Source organism: Pan paniscus, chromosome 20 (genome assembly GCF_029289425.2).
Source record: "Pan paniscus chromosome 20, NHGRI_mPanPan1-v2.0_pri, whole genome shotgun sequence".
In the NCBI taxonomy this organism is placed as follows: Eukaryota; Metazoa; Chordata; class Mammalia; order Primates; family Hominidae; genus Pan; species Pan paniscus.
This window is the reverse complement of record NC_073269.2, coordinates 66107354-66133589: the sequence shown is the minus strand read 5'-3', so window position 1 is coordinate 66133589 and position 26236 is coordinate 66107354.

The window sequence follows — 26236 nt, the reverse complement described above, 5'->3', positions numbered from 1 at the left end:
AACGCCATCTATATAAACATGGAAATATCTACACCGCTATGTCTATAAACATGGAAATACCTACACCGCTATCTCTATAAACATGGAAATATCTACACCGCTATCTGTATAAACATGGAAATATCTACACAGCGATCTGTATAAACATGGAAATATCTACACCGCTATCTGTATAAACATGGAAATATCTTCACCACGATCTGTATAAACATGGAAATATCTACACCGCTATCTGTATAAACATGGTAATATCTACACCACCATCTATATAAACATGGAAATAACTACACCGCCATCTGCATAAACATGGAAATATCTACAATGCCATCTGTAGAAAGATGGAAATATCTACACCGCAATCTGTGTAAACATGGAAATATCTACACCGATATCTGTAAAAACATGGAGATATCTACACCGCTATCTGTATAAACATGGAAATATCTACACCGTGATCTGTATAAACATGGACATATCTACAGCGCCATCTCTATAAACATTGAAATATCTACACTGCCATCTGTAAAAACATGGAAATATCTACACAGTCATCAGAATAAACATGGAAATATCTACACCACCATATGTATAAACATGGAAATACCTACAATACCATCTGTATACACATGGAAATATCTACACAGACATCTGTATAAGTATGGAAATATCTACACCGCCATCTGTATAAACATGCAAATATCTACACTGCCATCTGTAGAAAGATGGAAATATCCACACCGCTATCTCTATAAATATGGAAATATCTACACCGCCATCTCTATAAACATGAAAATATCTACACTGCCATCTCCATACAGATGGAAGTATCTACTCCGCCATGTGTATAAACACGGAAATATCTACACCACCATCTGTGAAAACATGGAAATATCTACACCGCTCTCTGTATAAACATGGAAATATCTACACCGCCATCTGCATGTCCATGGAAATATCTACGCTGCCATCTGTATAAACATGGAAATATCTACACGGCCATCTGTGTATAGATGGAAATATCAACAACGCCATCTGTACAAACATGGAAATATCTACACCGCTATCTCTATAAACATGGAAATATCTGCAGAGACATCGGTAAAACATGGAAATACCTCTACAGTCATCTGTATAAACATGGAAATATCTACAATGCCATCTGTATACACATGGAAATATCTACACAGCCATCTGTATAAACATATAAATATCTACACTGCTATCTCTTTAAACATGGAAATATCTACACCGCCATCTCTATAAACATGAAAATATCTACACTGCCATCTCCATAAACATGGAACTAACTACTCCGCCATCTGTATAAACATGGAAACATCTACACCGCCATCTGTGTGAATAAGGATATATCTACAATGCCTTCTGTATAAAGATATAAATATCTGCACCGCGAGCTGTATAAACATGGAAATATCTACATCGCTATCTGTATAAACGTGGAAATACCAACACATCTATCGGTATAAACATGGAAATATCTACAACGCCATCTATATAAACATGGAAATATCTACACCGCTATGTCTATAAACATGGAAATACCTACACCGCTATCTCTATAAACATGGAAATATCTACACTGCTATCTGTATAAACATGGAAATATCTACACAGCGATCTGTATAAACATGGAAATATCTACACCGCTATCTGTATAAACATGGAAATATCTTCACCACGATCTGTATAAACATGGAAATATCTACACCGCTATCTGTATAAACATGGTAATATCTACACCACCATCTACATAAACATGGAAATATCTACACCGCCATCTGCATAAACATGGAAATATCTACAATGCCATCTGTAGAAAGATGGAAATATCTACACCGCAATCTGTGTAAACATGGATATATCTACACCGATATCTGTAAAAACATGGAGATATCTACACCGCTATCTGTATAAACATGGAAATATCTACACCGCGATCTGTATAAACATGGACATATCTACAGCGCCATCTCTATAAACATTGCAATATCTACACTGCCATCTGTAAAAACATGGAAATATCTACACAGTCATCAGAATAAACATGGAAATATCTACACCACCATATGTATAAACATGGAAATACCTACAATACCATCTGTATACACATGGAAATATCTACACAGACATCTGTATAAGTATGGAAATATCTACACCGCCATCTGTATAAACATGGAAATATCTACACTGCCATCTGTAGAAAGATGGAAATATCCACACCGCTATCTCTATAAATATGGAAATATCTACACCGCCATCTCTATAAACATGAAAATATCTACACTGCCATCTCCATACAGATGGAAGTATCTACTCCGCCATGTGTATAAACACGGAAATATCTACACCACCATCTGTGAAAACATGGAAATATCTTCACCGCTATCTGTATAAACATGGAAATATCTACACCGCCATCTGCATGTCCATGGAAATATCTACGCTGCCATCTGTATAAACATGGAAATATCTACACGGCCATCTGTGTATAGATGGAAATATCAACAACTCCATCTGTACAAACATGGAAATATCTACACCGCTATCTCTATAAACATGGAAATATCTGCAGAGACATCGGTAAAACATGGAAATACCTCTACAGTCATCTGTATAAACATGGAAATATCTACAATGCCATCTGTATACACATGGAAATATCTACACAGCCATCTGTATAAACATATAAATATCTACACTGCTATCTCTTTAAACATGGAAATATCTACACCGCCATCTCTATAAACATGAAAATATCTACACTGCCATCTCCATAAACATGGAACTAACTACTCCGCCATCTGTATAAACATGGAAACATCTACACCGCCATCTGTGTGAATAAGGATATATCTACAATGCCATCTGTATAAAGATATAAATATGTGCACCGCGAGCTGTATAAACATGGAAATACCTACATCGCTATCTGTATAAACGTGGAAATACCAACACATCTATCGGTATAAACATGGAAATATCTACAACGCCATCTATATAAACATGGAAATATCTACACCGCTATGTCTATAAACATGGAAATACCTACACCGATATCTCTATAAACATGGAAATATCTACACCGCTATCTGTATAAACATGGAAATATCTACACAGCGATCTGTATAAACATGGAAATATCCACACCGCTATCTGTATAAATATGGAAATATCTTCACCACGATCTGTATAAACATGGAAATATCTACACCGCTATCTGTATAAACATGGTAATATCTACACCACCATCTACATAAACATGGAAATATCTACACCGCCATCTGCATAAACATGGAAATATCTACAATGCCATCTGTAGAAAGATGGAAATATCTACACCGCAATCTGTGTAAACATGGAAATATCTACACCGATATCTGTAAAAACATGGAGATATCTACACCGCTATCTGTATAAACATGGAAATATCTACACCGCGATCTGTATAAACATGGACATATCTACAGCGCCATCTCTATAAACATTGAAATATCTACACTGCCATCTGTAAAAACATGGAAATATCTACACAGTCATCAGAATAAACATGGAAATATCTACACCACCATATGTATAAACATGGAAATACCTACAATACCATCTGTATACACATGGAAATATCTACACAGACATCTGTATAAGTATGGAAATATCTACACCGCCATCTGTATAAACATGGAAATATCTACACTGCCATCTGTAGAAAGATGGAAATATCCACACCGCTATCTCTATAAATATGGAAATATCTACACCGCCATCTCTATAAACATGAAAATATCTACACTGCCATCTCCATAGAGATGGAAGTATCTACTCCGTCATGTGTATAAACACGGAAATATCTACACTACCATCTTTGAAAACATGGAAATATCTACACCGCTATCTGTATAAACATGGAAATATCTACACCGCCATCTGCATGTCCATGGAAATATCTACGCTGCCATCTGTATAAACATGGAAATATCTACACGGCCATCTGTGTATAGATGGAAATATCAACAACGCCATCTGTACAAACATGGAAATATCTACACCGCTATCTCTATAAACATGGAAATATCTGCAGAGACATCGGTAAAACATGGAAATACCTCTACAGTCATCTGTATAAACATGGAAATATCTACAATGCCATCTGTATACACATGGAAATATCTACACAGCCATCTGTATAAACATATAAATATCTACACTGCTATCTCTTTAAACATGGAAATATCTACACCGCCATCTCTATAAACATGAAAATATCTACACTGCCATCTCCATAAACATGGAACTAACTACTCCGCCATCTGTATAAACATGGAAACATCTACACCGCCATCTGTGTGAATAAGGATATATCTACAATGCCATCTGTATAAAGATATAAATATCTGCACCACGAGCTGTATAAACATGGAAATATCTACATCGCTATCTGTATAAACGTGGAAATACCAACACATCTATCGGTATAAACATGGAAATATCTACAACGCCATCTATATAAACATGGAAATATCTACACCGCTATGTCTATAAACATGGAAATACCTACACCGCTATCTCTATAAACATGGAAATATCTACACCGCTATCTGTATAAACATGGAAATATCTACACAGCGATCTGTATAAACATGGAAATATGTACACCGCTATCTGTATAAACATGGAAATATCTTCACCATGATCTGTATAAACATGGAAATATCTACACCGCTATCTGTATAAACATGGTAATATCTACACCACAATCTACATAAACATGGAAATATCTACACCGCCATCAGCATAAACATGGAAATATCTACAATGCCATCTGTAGAAAGATGGAAATATCTACACCGCAATCTGTGTAAACATGGAAATATCTACACCGATATCTGTAAAAACATGGAGATATCTACACCGCTATCTGTATAAACATGGAAATATCTACACCGCGATCTGTATAAACATGGACATATCTACAGCGCCATCTCTATACACATTGAAATATCTACACTGCCATCTGTAAAAACATGGAAATATCTACACAGTCATCAGAATAAACATGGAAATATCTACACCACCATATGTATAAACATGGAAATACCTACAATACCATCTGTATACACATGGAAATATCTACACAGACATCTGTATAAGTATGGAAATATCTACACCGCCATCTGTATAAACATGGAAATATCTACACTGCCATCTGTAGAAAGATGGAAATATCCACACCGCTATCTCTATAAATATGGAAATATCTACACCGCCATCTCTATAAACATGAAAATATCTACACTGCCATCTCCATACAGATGGAAGTATCTACTCCGCCATGTGTATAAACACGGAAATATCTACACCACCATCTGTGAAAACATGGAAATATCTTCACCGCTATCTGTATAAACATGGAAATATCTACACCGCCATCTGCATGTCCATGGAAATATCTACGCTGCCATCTGTATAAACATGGAAATATCTACACGGCCATCTGTGTATAGATGGAAATATCAACAACGCCATCTGTACAAACATGGAAATATCTACACCGCTATCTCTATAAACATGGAAATATCTGCAGAGACATCGGTAAAACATGGAAATACCTCTACAGTCATCTGTATAAACATGGAAATATCTACAATGCCATCTGTATACACATGGAAATATCTACACAGCCATCTGTATAAACATATAAATATCTACACTGCTATCTCTTTAAACATGGAAATATCTACACCGCCATCTCTATAAACATGAAAATATCTACACTGCCATCTCCATAAACATGGAACTAACTACTCCGCCATCTGTATAAACATGGAAACATCTACACCGCCATCTGTGTGAATAAGGATATATCTACAATGCCATCTGTATAAAGATATAAATATGTGCACCGCGAGCTGTATAAACATGGAAATACCTACATCGCTATCTGTATAAACGTGGAAATACCAACACATCTATCGGTATAAACATGGAAATATCTACAACGCCATCTATATAAACATGGAAATATCTACACCGCTATGTCTATAAACATGTAAATACCTACACCGCTATCTCTATAAACATGGAAATATCTACACCGCTATCTGTATAAACATGGAAATATCTACACAGCGATCTGTATAAACATGGAAATATCCACACCGCTATCTGTATAAACATGGAAATATCTTCACCACGATCTGTATAAACATGGAAATATCTACACCGCTATCTGTATAAACATGGTAATATCTACACCACCATCTACATAAACATGGAAATATCTACACCGCCATCTGCATAAACATGGAAATATCTACAATGCCATCTGTAGAAAGATGGAAATATCTACACCGCAATCTGTGTAAACATGGAAATATCTACACCGATATCTGTAAAAACATGGAGATATCTACACCGCTATCTGTATAAACATGGAAATATCTACACCGCGATCTGTATAAACATGGACATATCTACAGCGCCATCACTATAAACATTGAAATATCTACACTGCCATCTGTAAAAACATGGAAATATCTACACAGTCATCAGAATAAACATGGAAATATCTACACCACCATATGTATAAACATGGAAATACCTACAATACCATCTGTATACACATGGAAATATCTACACAGACATCTGTATAAGTATGGAAATATCTACACCGCCATCTGTATAAACATGGAAATATCTACACTGCCATCTGTAGAAAGATGGAAATATCCACACCGCTATCTCTATAAATATGGAAATATCTACACCGCCATCTCTATAAACATGAAAATATCTACACTGCCATCTCCATACAGATGGAAGTATCTACTCCGCCATGTGTATAAACACGGAAATATCTACACCACCATCTTTGAAAACATGGAAATATCTACACCGCTATCTGTATAAACATGGAAATATCTACACCGCCATCTGCATGTCCATGGAAATATCTACGCTGCCATCTGTATAAACATGGAAATATCTACACGGCCATCTGTGTATAGATGGAAATATCAACAACGCCATCAGTACAAACATGGAAATATCTACACCGCTATCTCTATAAACATGGAAATATCTGCAGAGACATCGGTAAAACATGGAAATACCTCTACAGTCATCTGTATAAACATGGAAATATCTACAATGCCATCTGTATACACATGGAAATATCTACACAGCCATCTGTATAAACATATAAATATCTACACTGCTATCTCTTTAAACATGGAAATATCTACACCACCATCTCTATATACATGAAAATATCTACACTGCCATCTCCATAAACATGGAACTAACTACTCCGCCATCTGTATAAACATGGAAACATCTACACCGCCATCTGTGTGAATAAGGATATATCTACAATGCCATCTGTATAAAGATATAAATATCTGCACCACGAGCTGTATAAACATGGAAATATCTACATCGCTATCTGTATAAACGTGGAAATACCAACACATCTATCGGTATAAACATGGAAATATCTACAACGCCATCTATATAAACATGGAAATATCTACACCGCTATGTCTATAAACATGGAAATACCTACACCGCTATCTCTATAAACATGGAAATATCTACACCGCTATCTGTATAAACATGGAAATATCTACACAGCGATCTGTATAAACATGGAAATATGTACACCGCTATCTGTATAAACATGGAAATATCTTCACCATGATCTGTATAAACATGGAAATATCTACACCGCTATCTGTATAAACATGGTAATATCTACACCACAATCTACATAAACATGGAAATATCTACACCGCCATCAGCATAAACATGGAAATATCTACAATGCCATCTGTAGAAAGATGGAAATATCTACACCGCAATCTCTGTAAACATGGAAATATCTACACCGATATCTGTAAAAACATGGAGATATCTACACCGCTATCTGTATAAACATGGAAATATCTACACCGCTATCTGTATAAACATGGAAATATCTTCACCACGATCTGTATAAACATGGAAATATCTACACCGCTATCTGTATAAACATGGTAATATCTACACCACCATCTACATAAACATGGAAATATCTACACCGCCATCTGCATAAACATGGAAATATCTACAATGCCATCTGTAGAAAGATGGAAATATCTACACCGCAATCTGTGTAAACATGGAAATATCTACACCGATATCTGTAAAAACATGGAGATATCTACACCGCTATCTGTATAAACATGGAAATATCTACACCGCGATCTGTATAAACATGGACATATCTACAGCGCCATCTCTATAATCATTGAAATATCTACACTGCCATCTGTAAAAACATGGAAATATCTACACAGTCATCAGAATAAACATGGAAATATCTACACCACCATATGTATAAACATGGAAATACCTACAATACCATCTGTATACACATGGAAATATCTACACAGACATCTGTATAAGTATAGAAATATCTACACCGCCATCTGTATAAACATGCAAATATCTACACTGCCATCTGTAGAAAGATGGAAATATCCACATCGCTATCTCTATAAATATGGAAATATCTACACCGCCATCTCTATAAACATGAAAATATCTACACTGCCATCTCCATACAGATGGAAGTATCTACTCCGCCATGTGTATAAACACGAAAATATCTACACCACCATCTGTGAAAACATGGAAATATCTACACCGCTCTCTGTATAAACATGGAAATATCTACACCGCCATCTGCATGTCCATGGAAATATCTACGCTGCCATCTGTATAAACATGGAAATATCTACACGGCCATCTGTGTATAGATGGAAATATCAACAACGCCATCTGTACAAACATGGAAATATCTACACCGCTATCTCTATAAACATGGAAATATCTGCAGAGACATCGGTAAAACATGGAAATACCTCTACAGTCATCTGTATAAACATGGAAATATCTGCAATGCCATCTGTATACACATGGAAATATCTACACAGCCATCTGTATAAACATATAAATATCTACACTGCTATCTCTTTAAACATGGAAATATCTACACCGCCATCTCTATAAACATGAAAATATCTACACTGCCATCTCCATAAACATGGAACTAACTACTCCGCCATCTGTATAAACATGGAAACATCTACACCGCCATCTGTGTGAATAAGGATATATCTACAATGCCATCTGTATAAAGATATAAATATCTGCACCGCGAGCTGTATAAACATGGAAATATCTACATCGCTATCTGTATAAACGTGGAAATACCAACACATCTATCGGTATAAACATGGAAATATCTACAACGCCATCTGTATAAACATGGAAATATCTACACTGCCATCTGTAGAAAGATGGAAATATCCACACCGCTATCTCTATAAATATGGAAATATCTACACCGCCATCTCTATAAACATGAAAATATCTACACTGCCATCTCCATACAGATGGAAGTATCTACTCCGCCATGTGTATAAACACGGAAATATCTACACCACCATCTGTGAAAACATGGAAATATCTTCACCGCTATCTGTATAAACATGGAAATATCTACACCGCCATCTGCATGTCCATGGAAATATCTACGCTGCCATCTGTATAAACATGGAAATATCTACACGGCCATCTGTGTATAGATGGAAATATCAACAACGCCATCTGTACAAACATGGAAATATCTACACCGCTATCTCTATAAACATGGAAATATCTGCAGAGACATCGGTAAAACATGGAAATACCTCTACAGTCATCTGTATAAACATGGAAATATCTACAATGCCATCTGTATACACATGGAAATATCTACACAGCCATCTGTATAAACATATAAATATCTACACTGCTATCTCTTTAAACATGGAAATATCTACACCGCCATCTCTATAAACATGAAAATATCTACACTGCCATCTCCATAAACATGGAACTAACTACTCCGCCATCTGTATAAACATGGAAACATCTACACCGCCATCTGTGTGAATAAGGATATATCTACAATGCCATCTGTATAAAGATATAAATATGTGCACCGCGAGCTGTATAAACATGGAAATACCTACATCGCTATCTGTATAAACGTGGAAATACCAACACATCTATCGGTATAAACATGGAAATATCTACAACGCCATCTATATAAACATGGAAATATCTACACCGCTAGGTCTATAAACATGTAAATACCTACACCGCTATCTCTATAAACATGGAAATATCTACACCGCTATCTGTATAAACATGGAAATATCTACACAGCGATCTGTATAAACATGGAAATATCCACACCGCTATCTGTATAAACATGGAAATATCTTCACCACGATCTGTATAAACATGGAAATATCTACACCGCTATCTGTATAAACATGGTAATATCTACACCACCATCTACATAAACATGGAAATATCTACACCGCCATCTGCATAAACATGGAAATATCTACAATGCCATCTGTAGAAAGATGGAAATATCTACACCGCAATCTGTGTAAACATGGAAATATCTACACCGATATCTGTAAAAACATGGAGATATCTACACCGCTATCTGTATAAACATGGAAATATCTACACCGCGATCTGTATAAACATGGACATATCTACAGCGCCATCTCTATAAACATTGAAATATCTACACTGCCATCTGTAAAAACATGGAAATATCTACACAGTCATCAGAATAAACATGGAAATATCTACACCACCATATGTATAAACATGGAAATACCTACAATACCATCTGTATACACATGGAAATATCTACACAGACATCTGTATAAGTATGGAAATATCTACACCGCCATCTGTATAAACATGGAAATATCTACACTGCCATCTGTAGAAAGATGGAAATATCCACACCGCTATCTCTATAAATATGGAAATATCTACACCGCCATCTCTATAAACATGAAAATATCTACACTGCCATCTCCATACAGATGGAAGTATCTACTCCGCCATGTGTATAAACACGGAAATATCTACACCACCATCTTTGAAAACATGGAAATATCTACACCGCTATCTGTATAAACATGGAAATATCTACACCGCCATCTGCATGTCCATGGAAATATCTACGCTGCCATCTGTATAAACATGGAAATATCTACACGGCCATCTGTGTATAGATGGAAATATCAACAACGCCATCAGTACAAACATGGAAATATCTACACCGCTATCTCTATAAACATGGAAATATCTGCAGAGACATCGGTAAAACATGGAAATACCTCTACAGTCATCTGTATAAACATGGAAATATCTACAATGCCATCTGTATACACATGGAAATATCTACACAGCCATCTGTATAAACATATAAATATCTACACTGCTATCTCTTTAAACATGGAAATATCTACACCACCATCTCTATATACATGAAAATATCTACACTGCCATCTCCATAAACATGGAACTAACTACTCCGCCATCTGTATAAACATGGAAACATCTACACCGCCATCTGTGTGAATAAGGATATATCTACAATGCCATCTGTATAAAGATATAAATATCTGCACCACGAGCTGTATAAACATGGAAATATCTACATCGCTATCTGTATAAACGTGGAAATACCAACACATCTATCGGTATAAACATGGAAATATCTACAACGCCATCTATATAAACATGGAAATATCTACACCGCTATGTCTATAAACATGGAAATACCTACACCGCTATCTCTATAAACATGGAAATATCTACACCGCTATCTGTATAAACATGGAAATATCTACACAGCGATCTGTATAAACATGGAAATATGTACACCGCTATCTGTATAAACATGGAAATATCTTCACCATGATCTGTATAAACATGGAAATATCTACACCGCTATCTGTATAAACATGGTAATATCTACACCACAATCTACATAAACATGGAAATATCTACACCGCCATCAGCATAAACATGGAAATATCTACAATGCCATCTGTAGAAAGATGGAAATATCTACACCGCAATCTGTGTAAACATGGAAATATCTACACCGATATCTGTAAAAACATGGAGATATCTACACCGCTATCTGTATAAACATGGAAATATCTACACCGCTATCTGTATAAACATGGAAATATCTTCACCACGATCTGTATAAACATGGAAATATCTACACCGCTATCTGTATAAACATGGTAATATCTACACCACCATCTACATAAACATGGAAATATCTACACCGCCATCTGCATAAACATGGAAATATCTACAATGCCATCTGTAGAAAGATGGAAATATCTACACCGCAATCTGTGTAAACATGGAAATATCTACACCGATATCTGTAAAAACATGGAGATATCTACACCGCTATCTGTATAAACATGGAAATATCTACACCGCGATCTGTATAAACATGGACATATCTACAGCGCCATCTCTATAATCATTGAAATATCTACACTGCCATCTGTAAAAACATGGAAATATCTACACAGTCATCAGAATAAACATGGAAATATCTACACCACCATATGTATAAACATGGAAATACCTACAATACCATCTGTATACACATGGAAATATCTACACAGACATCTGTATAAGTATAGAAATATCTACACCGCCATCTGTATAAACATGCAAATATCTACACTGCCATCTGTAGAAAGATGGAAATATCCACATCGCTATCTCTATAAATATGGAAATATCTACACCGCCATCTCTATAAACATGAAAATATCTACACTGCCATCTCCATACAGATGGAAGTATCTACTCCGCCATGTGTATAAACACGAAAATATCTACACCACCATCTGTGAAAACATGGAAATATCTACACCGCTCTCTGTATAAACATGGAAATATCTACACCGCCATCTGCATGTCCATGGAAATATCTACGCTGCCATCTGTATAAACATGGAAATATCTACACGGCCATCTGTGTATAGATGGAAATATCAACAACGCCATCTGTACAAACATGGAAATATCTACACCGCTATCTCTATAAACATGGAAATATCTGCAGAGACATCGGTAAAACATGGAAATACCTCTACAGTCATCTGTATAAACATGGAAATATCTGCAATGCCATCTGTATACACATGGAAATATCTACACAGCCATCTGTATAAACATATAAATATCTACACTGCTATCTCTTTAAACATGGAAATATCTACACCGCCATCTCTATAAACATGAAAATATCTACACTGCCATCTCCATAAACATGGAACTAACTACTCCGCCATCTGTATAAACATGGAAACATCTACACCGCCATCTGTGTGAATAAGGATATATCTACAATGCCATCTGTATAAAGATATAAATATCTGCACCGCGAGCTGTATAAACATGGAAATATCTACATCGCTATCTGTATAAACGTGGAAATACCAACACATCTATCGGTATAAACATGGAAATATCTACACCGCTATGTCTATAAACATGGAAATACCTACACCGCTATCTCTATAAACATGGAAATATCTACACCGCTATCTGTATAAACATGGAAATATCTACACAGCGATCTGTATAAACATGGAAATATCTACACCGCTATCTGTATAAACATGGAAATATCTTCACCACGATCTGTATAAACATGGAAATATCTACACCGCTATCTGTATAAACATGGTAATATCTACACCACCATCTATATAAACATGGAAATAACTACACCGCCATCTGCATAAACATGGAAATATCTACAATGCCATCTGTAGAAAGATGGAAATATCTACACCGCAATCTGTGTAAACATGGAAATATCTACACCGATATCTGTAAAAACATGGAGATATCTACACCGCTATCTGTATAAACATGGAAATATCTACACCGTGATCTGTATAAACATGGACATATCTACAGCGCCATCTCTATAAACATTGAAATATCTACACTGCCATCTGTAAAAACATGGAAATATCTACACAGTCATCAGAATAAACATGGAAATATCTACACCACCATATGTATAAACATGGAAATACCTACAATACCATCTGTATACACATGGAAATATCTACACAGACATCTGTATAAGTATGGAAATATCTACACCGCCATCTGTATAAACATGCAAATATCTACACTGCCATCTGTAGAAAGATGGAAATATCCACACCGCTATCTCTATAAATATGGAAATATCTACACCGCCATCTCTATAAACATGAAAATATCTACACTGCCATCTCCATACAGATGGAAGTATCTACTCCGCCATGTGTATAAACACGGAAATATCTACACCACCATCTGTGAAAACATGGAAATATCTACACCGCTCTCTGTATAAACATGGAAATATCTACACCGCAATCTGCATGTCCATGGAAATATCTACGCTGCCATCTGTATAAACATGGAAATATCTACACGGCCATCTGTGTATAGATGGAAATATCAACAACGCCATCTGTACAAACATGGAAATATCTACACCGCTATCTCTATAAACATGGAAATATCTGCAGAGACATCGGTAAAACATGGAAATACCTCTACAGTCATCTGTATAAACATGGAAATATCTACAATGCCATCTGTATACACATGGAAATATCTACACAGCCATCTGTATAAACATATAAATATCTACACTGCTATCTCTTTAAACATGGAAATATCTACACCGCCATCTCTATAAACATGAAAATATCTACACTGCCATCTCCATAAACATGGAACTAACTACTCCGCCATCTGTATAAACATGGAAACATCTACACCGCCATCTGTGTGAATAAGGATATATCTACAATGCCTTCTGTATAAAGATATAAATATCTGCACCGCGAGCTGTATAAACATGGAAATATCTACATCGCTATCTGTATAAACGTGGAAATACCAACACATCTATCGGTATAAACATGGAAATATCTACAACGCCATCTATATAAACATGGAAATATCTACACCGCTATGTCTATAAACATGGAAATACCTACACCGCTATCTCTATAAACATGGAAATATCTACACTGCTATCTGTATAAACATGGAAATATCTACACAGCGATCTGTATAAACATGGAAATATCTACACCGCTATCTGTATAAACATGGAAATATCTTCACCACGATCTGTATAAACATGGAAATATCTACACCGCTATCTGTATAAACATGGTAATATCTACACCACCATCTACATAAACATGGAAATATCTACACCGCCATCTGCATAAACATGGAAATATCTACAATGCCATCTGTAGAAAGATGGAAATATCTACACCGCAATCTGTGTAAACATGGATATATCTACACCGATATCTGTAAAAACATGGAGATATCTACACCGCTATCTGTATAAACATGGAAATATCTACACCGCTATCTGTATAAACATGGAAATATCTTCACCACGATCTGTATAAACATGGAAATATCTACACCGCTATCTGTATAAACATGGTAATATCTACACCACCATCTACATAAACATGGAAATATCTACACCGCCATCTGCATAAACATGGAAATATCTACAATGCCATCTGTAGAAAGATGGAAATATCTACACCGCAATCTGTGTAAACATGGAAATATCTACACCGATATCTGTAAAAACATGGAGATATCTACACCGCTATCTGTATAAACATGGAAATATCTACACCGCGATCTGTATAAACATGGACATATCTACAGCGCCATCTCTATAATCATTGAAATATCTACACTGCCATCTGTAAAAACATGGAAATATCTACACAGTCATCAGAATAAACATGGAAATATCTACACCACCATATGTATAAACATGGAAATACCTACAATACCATCTGTATACACATGGAAATATCTACACAGACATCTGTATAAGTATAGAAATATCTACACCGCCATCTGTATAAACATGCAAATATCTACACTGCCATCTGTAGAAAGATGGAAATATCCACATCGCTATCTCTATAAATATGGAAATATCTACACCGCCATCTCTATAAACATGAAAATATCTACACTGCCATCTCCATACAGATGGAAGTATCTACTCCGCCATGTGTATAAACACGAAAATATCTACACCACCATCTGTGAAAACATGGAAATATCTACACCGCTCTCTGTATAAACATGGAAATATCTACACCGCCATCTGCATGTCCATGGAAATATCTACGCTGCCATCTGTATAAACATGGAAATATCTACACGGCCATCTGTGTATAGATGGAAATATCAACAACGCCATCTGTACAAACATGGAAATATCTACACCGCTATCTCTATAAACATGGAAATATCTGCAGAGACATCGGTAAAACATGGAAATACCTCTACAGTCATCTGTATAAACATGGAAATATCTGCAATGCCATCTGTATACACATGGAAATATCTACACAGCCATCTGTATAAACATATAAATATCTACACTGCTATCTCTTTAAACATGGAAATATCTACACCGCCATCTCTATAAACATGAAAATATCTACACTGCCATCTCCATAAACATGGAACTAACTACTCCGCCATCTGTATAAACATGGAAACATCTACACCGCCATCTGTGTGAATAAGGATATATCTACAATGCCATCTGTATAAAGATATAAATATCTGCACCGCGAGCTGTATAAACATGGAAATATCTACATCGCTATCTGTATAAACGTGGAAATACCAACACATCTATCGGTATAAACATGGAAATATCTACAACGCCATCTATATAAACATGGAAATATCTACACCGCTATGTCTATGAACATGGAAATACCTACACCGCTATCTCTATAAACATGGAAATATCTACACCGCTATCTGTATAAACATGGAAATATCTACACAGCGATCTGTATAAACATGGAAATATCTACACCGCTATCTGTATAAACATGGAAATATCTTCACCACGATCTGTATAAACATGGAAATATCTACACCGCTATCTGTATAAACATGGTAATATCTACACCACCATCTACATAAACATGGAAATATCTACACCGCCATCTGCATAAACATGGAAATATCTACAATGCCATCTGTAGAAAGATGGAAATATCTACACCACAATCTGTGTAAACATGGAAATATCTACACCGATATCTGTAGAAACATGGAGATATCTACAGCGCTATCTGTATAAACATGGAAATATCTACACCGCGATCTGTATAAACATGGACATATCTACAGCGCCATCTCTATAAACATTGAAATATCTACTCTGCCATCTGTAAAAACATGGAAATATCTACACAGTCATCAGAATAAACATGGAAATATCTACACCACCATATGTATAAACATGGAAATAACTACAATACCATCTGTATACACATGGAAATATCTACACAGACATCTGTATAAGTATGGAAATATCTACACCGCCATCTGTATAAACATGGAAATATCTACACTGCCATCTGTAGAAAGATGGAAATATCCACACCGCTATCTCTATAAATATGGAAATATCTACACCGCCATCTCTATAAACATGAAAATATCTACACTGCCATCTCCATACAGATGGAAGTATCTACTCCGCCATGTGTATAAACACGGAAATATCTACACCACCATCTGTGAAAACATGGAAATATCTACACCGCTCTCTGTATAAATATGGAAATATCTACACCGCCATCTGCATGTCCATGGAAATATCTACGCTGCCATCTGTATAAACATGGAAATATCTACACGGCCATCTGTGTATAGATGGAAAAATCAACAACGCCATCTGTACAAACATGGAAATATCTACACCGCTATCTCTATAAACATGGAAATATCTGCAGAGACATTGGTAAAACATGGAAATACCTCTGCAGTCATCTGTATAAACATGGAAATATCTACAATGCCATCTGTATACACATGGAAATATCTACACAGCCATTTGTATAAACATATAAATATCTACACTGCTATCTCTTTAAACATGGAAATATCTACACCGCCATCTCTATAAACATGAAAATATCTACACTGCCATCTCCATAAACATGGAACTAACTACTCCGCCATCTGTATAAACATGGAAACATCTACACCGCCATCTGTGTGAATAAGGATATATCTACAATGCCATCTGTATAAAGATATAAATATCTGCACCGCGAGCTGTATAAACATGGAAATATCTACATCGCTATCTGTATAAACGTGGAAATACCAACACATCTATCGGTATAAACATGGAAATATCTACACCGCTATGTCTATAAACATGGAAATACCTACACCGCTATCTCTATAAACATGGAAATATCTACACCGCTATCTGTATAAACATGGAAATATCTACACAGCGATCTGTATAAACATGGAAATATCTACACCGCTATCTGTATAAACATGGAAATATCTTCACCACGATCTGTATAAACATGGAAATATCTACACCGCTATCTGTATAAACATGGTAATATCTACACCACCATCTATATAAACATGGAAATAACTACACCGCCATCTGCATAAACATGGAAATATCTACAATGCCATCTGTAGAAAGATGGAAATATCTACACCGCAATCTGTGTAAACATGGAAATATCTACACCGATATCTGTAAAAACATGGAGATATCTACACCGCTATCTGTATAAACATGGAAATATCTACACCGTGATCTGTATAAACATGGACATATCTACAGCGCCATCTCTATAAACATTGAAATATCTACACTGCCATCTGTAAAAACATGGAAATATCTACACAGTCATCAGAATAAACATGGAAATATCTACACCACCATATGTATAAACATGGAAATACCTACAATACCATCTGTATACACATGGAAATATCTACACAGACATCTGTATAAGTATGGAAATATCTACACCGCCATCTGTATAAACATGCAAATATCTACACTGCCATCTGTAGAAAGATGGAAATATCCACACCGCTATCTCTATAAATATGGAAATATCTACACCGCCATCTCTATAAACATGAAAATATCTACACTGCCATCTCCATACAGATGGAAGTATCTACTCCGCCATGTGTATAAACACGGAAATATCTACACCACCATCTGTGAAAACATGGAAATATCTACACCGCTCTCTGTATAAACATGGAAATATCTACACCGCAATCTGCATGTCCATGGAAATATCTACGCTGCCATCTGTATAAACATGGAAATATCTACACGGCCATCTGTGTATAGATGGAAATATCAACAACGCCATCTGTACAAACATGGAAATATCTACACCGCTATCTCTATAAACATGGAAATATCTGCAGAGACATCGGTAAAACATGGAAATACCTCTACAGTCATCTGTATAAACATGGAAATATCTACAATGCCATCTGTATACACATGGAAATATCTACACAGCCATCTGTATAAACATATAAATATCTACACTGCTATCTCTTTAAACATGGAAATATCTACACCGCCATCTCTATAAACATGAAAATATCTACACTGCCATCTCCATAAACATGGAACTAACTACTCCGCCATCTGTATAAACATGGAAACATCTACACCGCCATCTGTGTGAATAAGGATATATCTACAATGCCTTCTGTATAAAGATATAAATATCTGCACCGCGAGCTGTATAAACATGGAAATATCTACATCGCTATCTGTATAAACGTGGAAATACCAACACATCTATCGGTATAAACATGGAAATATCTACAACGCCATCTATATAAACATGGAAATATCTACACCGCTATGTCTATAAACATGGAAATACCTACACCGCTATCTCTATAAACATGGAAATATCTACACTGCTATCTGTATAAACATGGAAATATCTACACAGCGATCTGTATAAACATGGAAATATCTACACCGCTATCTGTATAAACATGGAAATATCTTCACCACGATCTGTATAAACATGGAAATATCTACACCGCTATCTGTATAAACATGGTAATATCTACACCACCATCTACATAAACATGGAAATATCTACACCGCCATCTGCATAAACATGGAAATATCTACAATGCCATCTGTAGAAAGATGGAAATATCTACACCGCAATCTGTGTAAACATGGATATATCTACACCGATATCTGTAAAAACATGGAGATATCTACACCGCTATCTGTATAAACATGGAAATATCTACACCGCGATCTGTATAAACATGGACATATCTACAGCGCCATCTCTATAAACATTGAAATATCTACACTGCCATCTGTAAAAACATGGAAATATCTACACAGTCATCAGAATAAACATGGAAATATCTACACCACCATATGTATAAACATGGAAATACCTACAATACCATCTGTATACACATGGAAATATCTACACAGACATCTGTATAAGTATGGAAATATCTACACCGCCATCTGTATAAACATGGAAATATCTACACTGCCATCTGTAGAAAGATGGAAATATCCACACCGCTATCTCTATAAATATGGAAATATCTACACCGCCATCTCTATAAACATGAAAATATCTACACTGCCATCTCCATACAGATGGAAGTATCTACTCCGCCATGTGTATAAACACGGAAATATCTACACCACCATCTGTGAAAACATGGAAATATCTTCACCGCTATCTGTATAAACATGGAAATATCTACACCGCCATCTGCATGTCCATGGAAATATCTACGCTGCCATCTGTATAAACATGGAAATATCTACACGGCCATCTGTGTATAGATGGAAATATCAACAACTCCATCTGTACAAACATGGAAATATCTACACCGCTATCTCTATAAACATGGAAATATCTGCAGAGACATCGGTAAAACATGGAAATACCTCTACAGTCATCTGTATAAACATGGAAATATCTACAATGCCATCTGTATACACATGGAAATATCTACACAGCCATCTGTATAAACATATAAATATCTACACTGCTATCTCTTTAAACATGGAAATATCTACACCGCCATCTCTATAAACATGAAAATATCTACACTGCCATCTCCATAAACATGGAACTAACTACTCCGCCATCTGTATAAACATGGAAACATCTACACCGCCATCTGTGTGAATAAGGATATATCTACAATGCCATCTGTATAAAGATATAAATATGTGCACCGCGAGCTGTATAAACATGGAAATACCTACATCGCTATCTGTATAAACGTGGAAATACCAACACATCTATCGGTATAAACATGGAAATATCTACAACGCCATCTATATAAACATGGAAATATCTACACCGCTATGTCTATAAACATGGAAATACCTACACCGATATCTCTATAAACATGGAAATATCTACACCGCTATCTGTATAAACATGGAAATATCTACACAGCGATCTGTATAAACATGGAAATATCCACACCGCTATCTGTATAAACATGGAAATATCTTCACCACGATCTGTATAAACATGGAAATATCTACACCGCTATCTGTATAAACATGGTAATATCTACACCATCATCTACATAAACATGGAAATATCTACACCGCCATCTGCATAAACATGGAAATATCTACAATGCCATCTGTAGAAAGATGGAAATATCTACACCGCAATCTGTGTAAACATGGAAATATATACACCGATATCTGTAAAAACATGGAGATATCTACACCGCTATCTGTATAAACATGGAAATATCTACACCGCGATCTGTATAAACATGGACATATCTACAGCGCCATCTCTATAAACATTGAAATACCTACACTGCCATCTGTAAAAACATGGAAATATCTACACAGTCATCAGAATAAACATGGAAATATCTACACCACCATATGTATAAACATGGAAATACCTACAATACCATCTGTATACACATGGAAATATCTACACAGACATCTGTATAAGTATGGAAATATCTACACCGCCATCTGTATAAACATGGAAATATCTACACTGCCATCTGTAGAAAGATGGAAATATCCACACCGCTATCTCTATAAATATGGAAATATCTACACCGCCATCTCTATAAACATGAAAATATCTACACTGCCATCTCCATACAGATGGAAGTATCTACTCCGCCATGTGTATAAACACGGAAATATCTACACCACCATCTTTGAAAACATGGAAATATCTACACCGCTATCTGTATAAACATGGAAATATCTACACCGCCATCTGCATGTCCATGGAAATATCTACGCTGCCATCTGTATAAACATGGAAATATCTACACGGCCATCTGTGTATAGATGGAAATATCAACAACGCCGTCTGTACAAACATGGAAATATCTACACCGCTATCTCTATAAACATGGAAATATCTGCAGAGACATCGGTAAAACATGGAAATACCTCTACAGTCATCTGTATAAACATGGAAATATCTACAATGCCATCTGTATACACATGGAAATATCTACACAGCCATCTGTATAAACATATAAATATCTACACTGCTATCTCTTTAAACATGGAAATATCTACACCGCCATCTCTATAAACATGAAAATATCTACACTGCCATCTCCATAAACATGGAACTAACTACTCCGCCATCTGTATAAACATGGAAACATCTACACCGCCATCTGTGTGAATAAGGATATATCTACAATGCCATCTGTATAAAGATATAAATATCTGCACCACGAGCTGTATAAACATGGAAATATCTACATCGCTATCTGTATAAACGTGGAAATACCAACACATCTATCGGTATAAACATGGAAATATCTACAACGCCATCTATATAAACATGGAAATATCTACACCGCTATGTCTATAAACATGGAAATACCTACACCGCTATCTCTATAAACATGGAAATATCTACACCGCTATCTGTATAAACATGGAAATATCTACACAGCGATCTGTATAAACATGGAAATATGTACACCGCTATCTGTATAAACATGGAAATATCTTCACCATGATCTGTATAAACATGGAAATATCTACACCGCTATCTGTATAAACATGGTAATATCTACACCACAATCTACATAAACATGGAAATATCTACACCGCCATCAGCATAAACATGGAAATATCTACAATGCCATCTGTAGAAAGATGGAAATATCTACACCGCAATCTGTGTAAATATGGAAATATCTACACCGATATCTGTAAAAACATGGAGATATCTACACCGCTATCTGTATAAACATGGAAATATCTACACCGCGATCTGTATAAACATGGACATATCTACAGCGCCATCTCTATAAACATTGAAATATCTACACTGCCATCTGTAAAAACATGGAAATATCTACACAGTCATCAGAATAAACATGGAAATATCTACACCACCATATGTATAAACATGGAAATACCTACAATACCATCTGTATACACATGGAAATATCTACACAGACATCTGTATAAGTATGGAAATATCTACACCGCCATCTGTATAAACATGGAAATATCTACACTGCCATCTGTAGAAAGATGGAAATATCCACACCGCTATCTCTATAAATATGGAAATATCTACACCTCCATCTCTATAAACATGAAAATATCTACACTGCCATCTCCATACAGATGGAAGTATCTACTCCGCCATGTGTATAAACACGGAAATATCTACACCACCATCTGTGAAAACATGGAAATATCTTCACCGCTATCTGTATAAACATGGAAATATCTACACCGCCATCTGCATGTCCATGGAAATATCTACGCTGCCATCTGTATAAACATGGAAATATCTACACGGCCATCTGTGTATAGATGGAAATATCAACAACGCCATCTGTACAAACATGGAAATATCTACACCGCTATCTCTATAAACATGGAAATATCTGCAGAGACATCGGTAAAACATGGAAATACCTCTACAGTCATCTGTATAAACATGGAAATATCTACAATGCCATCTGTATACACATGGAAATATCTACACAGCCATCTGTATAAACATATAAATATCTACACTGCTATCTCTTTAAACATGGAAATATCTACACCGCCATCTCTATAAACATGAAAATATCTACACTGCCATCTCCATAAACATGGAACTAACTACTCCGCCATCTGTATAAACATGGAAACATCTACACCGCCATCTGTGTGAATAAGGATATATCTACAATGCCATCTGTATAAAGATATAAATATGTGCACCGCGAGCTGTATAAACATGGAAATACCTACATCGCTATCTGTATAAACGTGGAAATACCAACACATCTATCGGTATAAACATGGAAATATCTACAACGCCATCTATATAAACATGGAAATATCTACACCGCTATGTCTATAAACATGGAAATACCTACACCGCTATCTCTATAAACATGGAAATATCTACACCGCTATCTGTATAAACATGGAAATATCTACACAGCGATCTGTATAAACATGGAAATATCCACACCGCTATCTGTATAAACATGGAAATATCTTCACCACGATCTGTATAAACATGGAAATATCTACACCGCTATCTGTATAAACATGGTAATATCTACACCACAATCTACATAAACATGGAAATATCTACACCGCCATCTGCATAAACATGGAAATATCTACAATGCCATCTGTAGAAAGATGGAAATATCTACACCGCAATCTGTGTAAACATGGAAATATCTACACCGATATCTGTAAAAACATGGAGATATCTACACCGCTATCTGTATAAACATGGAAATATCTACACCGCGATCTGTATAAACATGGACATATCTACAGCGCCATCTCTATAAACATTGAAATATCTACACTGCCATCTGTAAAAACATGGAAATATCTACACAGTCATCAGAATAAACATGGAAATATCTACACCACCATATGTATAAACATGGAAATACCTACAATACCATCTGTATACACATGGAAATATCTACACAGACATCTGTATAAGTATGGAAATATCTACACCGCCATCTGTATAAACATGGAAATATCTACACTGCCATCTGTAGAAAGATGGAAATATCCACACCGCTATCTCTATAAATATGGAAATATCTACACCGCCATCTCTATAAACATGAAAATATCTACACTGCCATCTCCATACAGATGGAAGTATCTACTCCGCCATGTGTATAAACACGGAAATATCTACACCACCATCTTTGAAAACATGGAAATATCTACACCGCTATCTGTATAAACATGGAAATATCTACACCGCCATCTGCATGTCCATGGAAATATCTACGCTGCCATCTGTATAAACATGGAAATATCTACACGGCCATCTGTGTATAGATGGAAATATCAACAACGCCATCTGTACAAACATGGAAATATCTACACCGCTATCTCTATAAACATGGAAATATCTGCAGAGACATCGGTAAAACATGGAAATACCTCTACAGTCATCTGTATAAACATGGAAATATCTACAATGCCATCTGTATACACATGGAAATATCTACACAGCCATCTGTATAAACATATAAATATCTACACTGCTATCTCTTTAAACATGGAAATATCTACACCACCATCTCTATAAACATGAAAATATCTACACTGCCATCTCCATAAACATGGAACTAACTACTCCGCCATCTGTATAAACATGGAAACATCTACACCGCCATCTGTGTGAATAAGGATATATCTACAATGCCATCTGTATAAAGATATAAATATCTGCACCACGAGCTGTATAAACATGGAAATATCTACATCGCTATCTGTATAAACGTGGAAATACCAACACATCTATCGGTATAAACATGGAAATATCTACAATGCCATCTATATAAACATGGAAATATCTACACCGCTATGTCTATAAACATGGAAATACCTACACCGCTATCTCTATAAACATGGAAATATCTACACCGCTATCTGTATAAACATGGAAATATCTACACAGCGATCTGTATAAACATGGAAATATGTACACCGCTATCTGTATAAACATGGAAATATCTTCACCATGATCTGTATAAACATGGAAATATGTACACCGCTATCTGTATAAACATGGTAATATCTACACCACAATCTACATAAACATGGAAATATCTACACCGCCATCAGCATAAACATGGAAATATCTACAATGCCATCTGTAGAAAGATGGAAATATCTACACCGCAATCTGTGTAAACATGGAAATATCTACACCGATATCTGTAAAAACATGGAGATATCTACACCGCTATCTGTATAAACATGGAAATATCTACACCGCGATCTGTATAAACATGGACATATCTACAGCGCCATCTCTATAAACATTGAAATATCTACACTGCCATCTGTAAAAACATGGAAATATCTACACAGTCATCAGAA